We start from the raw sequence: 5,000 nt of genomic DNA on the forward strand, positions 1-5,000 counted from the left end.
TATATATATATATATATATATATATATATATATACTCTTCGTATCTATACGTCTTCGGCCAATGTGCTTCTTTGACATTTATAAGCCGACACAGAGGGGGCATTAGGTATTCGGAATTCAGCATAGATAGCAACCGCGAGAGAGGTAATAGAGTCAACGCGTAGAAAAGATGTGGACGACGAAGAGACTTGGAAGAAGACGATGGGAGGCTGTTAGACTTCGCGGTGAAATTTCTCCGGATTGACTTCCTTAGGGGAAACGAGTGGGGGAGAGCAGTAAGTCGACGTGTTGGCTCGAGCTCGTTGACTTATTGCAACGCGGTTCGTTGCTCCTCGACACGTCGATTCATTATCGATTCGTGCCAGTGCCACGATCCTGCTCCTTTTCTCGCATACTTCTTACTTACTTACTTACTTACCACACCAGACATACTCGAATTCTTCGGTACAACTTGCGAGAATTCACCTTAGTTTTAACGTCTCGAAATATAATAGCCATTACCTTTTACTTGTACGTAATAATCAGGTGGAGAAGATAGAAAACTGAGTAGGAGGGAACGGGGAGGAGGGTTATGAAAAAAGTGGGGAGGAAAAAAATAAGGAAAAAAAATTCAGAAGGAGGAGGAGGAGGTGGAGGAGGAGTAGGAACGTCTGAAGGGGAAAAAAGAGAGGTGGACGGAGAAAAGAGTGAGAGCTATAAAGAGAGGAGCGAGTAGAGTTCTTTTTTGCACTCAACGAAGTACGAATACCGAGCACTCGAGAAAGAGGAGTGCGACCGAGAGAGTGAGTGAGAAAGAGACAAAGAGAAATAGAGATAGAGATAAATAGATAGGTAGATAAGAGAGAGAGAGAGAGAGAGAGAGAGAGAGAGAGAGAGAGAGAGAGATGGATGGGCATGGGAGAGATGCAAGAGAGGAAGGGTGGGAGGGAGAAAGGGAGAGACAGAGAGAGAGAGAAAAAGAGAGAGATAAATAGCAACGATGGGGGGAGAGAAAGGGAATGCGTGACAGAGTAGGAAAGAGAGAGGAAAGAGGAAGACAAGAAACAGGGGAGAGATAAAGAGAGAGAGAGAGATGGAGAAGGAGGGAGGGAGAGAAAAAGAGATGGAAGAACAACAGTAATGGAGGGGCATTTCCAGTGGTGCCGTCGTGCTCCAAGAGTAGGTCAGTATACCACATTAACCGGTATTCCAATGTAGTAGGGGGGCTTCCGACTCGTCAGTTCCGCAAGCGTGTCTATACATACCGCGAACCTCGTCCATGGCCGTCCACGGTCGCCTACGTCTCTCCCCCTGATCGAAGAGAGAAAGAGAAAGAAAGAGAGAGAGAGAGAGAGAAAGAGAGAAAGAGAGAGAGGGAGAGAGAAAGAAAGAAAGAGCCAGAAATATCGGCATGAAATCTCGTGGGAGGATGTTTGAATATATCTATATGTATTATACGTGTATACATAATATAGAATATCGATACACGAGAAGTACATAGGTGTATATTCTCGATTTGTCTCCATGATGTTTTATAGATCCATTTCAGAATGTTATCTAAAAGTGACTATCGATCAAATTCGTTTCTTTCTTCCTTTCTTCTATACTTTTTTCTTTTCTCGACTCGACACGCTGAGTAAAGGAAGTACTATGATTCTTTTCTTATTTTCTTGCTCCTTAAAAGAACGTCAAAAGTTATATGTATGTTGAATGTGAAATGACGTCTACGAAATATCTTGCGAAATGTTGAATCGAATAAAACAGATGATTTGAATTTGTCGTTGTATATTAGAAATATCCGTTCACTCTCTATCGTATAAAAAAATATTCTAGATTGTAATCAATTTGATGATAAATATAGTATATTTAAATATTCTTGCGATTCGTACGATGTAATTATTTTGCTGGGAATGATTTTTTATGTTTACACAAACAACAAGGAATGTTTGAAATGATCAAATTGAATGAAACATCTTTTACATAAATATATGATTAATCGTATTTCTTAATCGATGGAATTTATTTTTTTAGAATACATTTACTTTCAATTATTAATATATTTCATTTTAAAATTGACTTTCATTGATTAGTTTAACGATGAAATTATCGATGAAACGATATGTATCTATATGTTTCTAAGATTTATAAAATATATGATGGTATACGTCGTATTAGCAATTTCAAGAAAGAGACTTTTACCTCCACCTTGCCCTCATCTTCTTTAACCTTTACCTTAATGGCTGACGCACTTTCTCCACGGGTAGAGCGGTACCAGGTCTCTCCTTTGAATCGCGTACATCATACGCGTTAGCCGTTCTGCATTTTGATGGCGCCGATTGGAATGAATACCGGAGCAGTTGTTCCTTGTGAAACAGGAACTCGCTCGTTATTATTGTATCGTTGTATCGAATATACTTTACATGTGTTATCTATTAGTTAATGAATTGTTAACGAAAATCGATCGACAACAATGCATCTCTCGTAAAATTAATTCCTTCATTGGTTAATAAAAAAATATGATCGATCAATAAAACAGTAATTTATTTTTACGATAAGACAGGTACCATGCCCACATGGGTACGCTTCCTAGTTTTGCGAGAACTAATGAAGTCTCCTAAATACTCAAGTTGAAAGGTACCTTTTGAAATATACCGCTACAATAGATAAGAGATAATACCCTCATTTACGGCGGCTATCTGAAAATGAATTAACGCGAAAGTCAACGGGTACGGCTGATAGATACAGTTTAACTGTAATTTTACTGCATTCCACGATCCATGGAATTTCATATATTCGTCTTGCATCCTTGAAATATTTTATCGATCGATCGTTCAATTCTTTCCAAAGTTTTTTTTCTTCGAATAAACTAGGGGCTATCAGAATAACGACAAAACGTCAACAACGATATTTCAGACTTCTTTTTTACTTATGTAGGTCATCGTGGGGAACCGCGATCCGCACGCGCCATTTTTCGTAACGAAAAGGAAAGCCATGCTCGTACGCGGCTAGCAAAATCCAACTGGTTTTGCGTGGATCTCCTTTTCGTCGGCGGACTCCGTAACGGTTTTTCGACCTACTTTTATTTCCCACTATGAATGCGATATAGTCTAACTGAGCATTAAAAGAACAAGTGTTTCAATCTATCACATAATAAATACATAGTAGATTTGTCTCTAATATGACAGTACATGATGGAAATTGAATTATCGGTTTAGTCAATTTTCCATCGATAACGACTATATCATTGTCTTGTAAGATCCATTGTGATAACGATCGATGTAGGTCACTCGAGGAGACACGTTTCATTTTTCGCGATGAAAAGGAAAGGCATCCATAGAGCAAAATCTAGTCGATTTGCGTAGGCTTTAACCAAGCATCGAGTTGTAACGGTGTTCCGACCCACTTTTGTTCCTCGCTATATACGCTGTATGTCCTACCGGTATAGTTTCGGCTCGTATAGGATCAGCCAAGTAAGATGATCATTCGATAGAAAGATCTTGCAACAGCCCGAAGAAAAACTTCCTAGGAGTTCGTATTCAATGTTCGTCTAATTAACAACTGATGTATCGTATATATATATTCATATATATATATATATATATATATATATTCGTTATTTCTAAAATGCTTCAAGAAAGATAGATTCATCTCATTGAATAACTATATTTAGATATATTTAGATTTATTCCAGAAACGAAACTAGTGTTAAATCAAAAACCAATCGATTTCATATTGTTATGAACCAGACGCGAATCCGGTTATAAGATCGAGAATTGTTGAAATATTCGCGGGATATGGTTGTAAAATTCGAGCAGAAACTGTAAAACCCCGATGATGGGTCCGAGCAAATCGATATGGCTGAATTCGTTGCAGGCACGGATACTCGTTGATCTCATTGATAAGTGGCTCATCGAGACATTGTCGTAGGCCCGAAAAAGTGGGCCCACATTGGATCGGCACCTTTTCTCCTTCTTCTCTTGGTCGTTCTATAAGCACGCGAATTTGTTCCGTTTGCCCCACTCTGTGAGAACTCGCCTTCCTTCAACGACATCCACGCCATTGGATAACGGTACGCGGTGAACACGTCACGGCTCGACGAGAGCTCCTTCCCTCTCTCTACTCCAAACTCCCCTCATTTCCCTCCTCGTTCAACATCATGCACCTCCAACATGAGTCTACGACCGCCTCTACCATCACCTGACAAGGACGGACTCTAAACGACGACAAGGACGGACTCTTCTCCTCCTGCCGCTTATACTTGTCCGAGAGTAACGCCGAGAGTAACGTTGGGAGAGTAGAGAGCGGGAATGGACTCGAAACATTTGTATGATTCTCATGACGTGCCGGTACGGCCACGCGGATATGTCGATCGAGAGAGACCACCGAAACGGCTGAGAAAGAACTAAAAAAAAAAACAAAAAAAAGAAAAAAAAGAGAGGAAAGGAGATCTTTTTGCGTTTTATTCATGACAGGAAGAGAAGAATTTGAGTATTCGATCGGCAATTCGCGACTTGATTTAAAATCCGTTCACCTGTTGCCACGGACTTTTTTTTTTTTTTTTAAAGAAGATTGCCTGTAAATGTCGATTAAGGAACATCTCAGCCGGATGTGCGTGTGACGCGTATCGAAATTTTATAGAATTACGTTCTCCAAAGGTTGCAAGTGTCGTTCTTAGACGACCCCCGCTGACGACGATTAATAATAAAGCTTCCGTGTTGTTCGCCGTGCAAAAATGTATTTTTAAAGGTGGCAATTTGGTCGGCCGAGTGTACTCGGCCGTAGCTGGCTAGCGTGCCACTAACCTAGTTAGCGGGAGCAAGTCTTTCTTCTCGAGAGAAGTGGTATCTGCCTACCCAACCTAACGATACGTGTGTACGCGTACAAGCGTGTACGTGTAAGCATCAACCTACCACAGAATTACCTATCTACCTACCAACCTACCTACCTACTGTACAACCATCGGCATCGGTACCGAGCACGAGAGCGTGCTACATGCTTCGTTCGCTGGCTCGAATCTTTTT

The 5,000-nt window shown here is 40.5% G+C and overlaps 1 protein-coding gene across 1 annotated transcript in view; it reads left to right on the forward strand.

Annotated features, from left to right (window-relative positions):
• The window catches only part of ich (zinc finger protein ichor), a 12,665-nt gene that overhangs the window by 4,582 nt on the left and 3,083 nt on the right, over nt 1-5,000 (forward strand). The window lies entirely within an intron of this gene.

The sequence above is a fragment of the Vespa mandarinia genome, chromosome 7 (genome assembly GCF_050613455.1).
Source record: "Vespa mandarinia isolate Hongniang chromosome 7, ASM5061345v1, whole genome shotgun sequence".
In the NCBI taxonomy this organism is placed as follows: domain Eukaryota; kingdom Metazoa; phylum Arthropoda; class Insecta; order Hymenoptera; family Vespidae; genus Vespa; species Vespa mandarinia.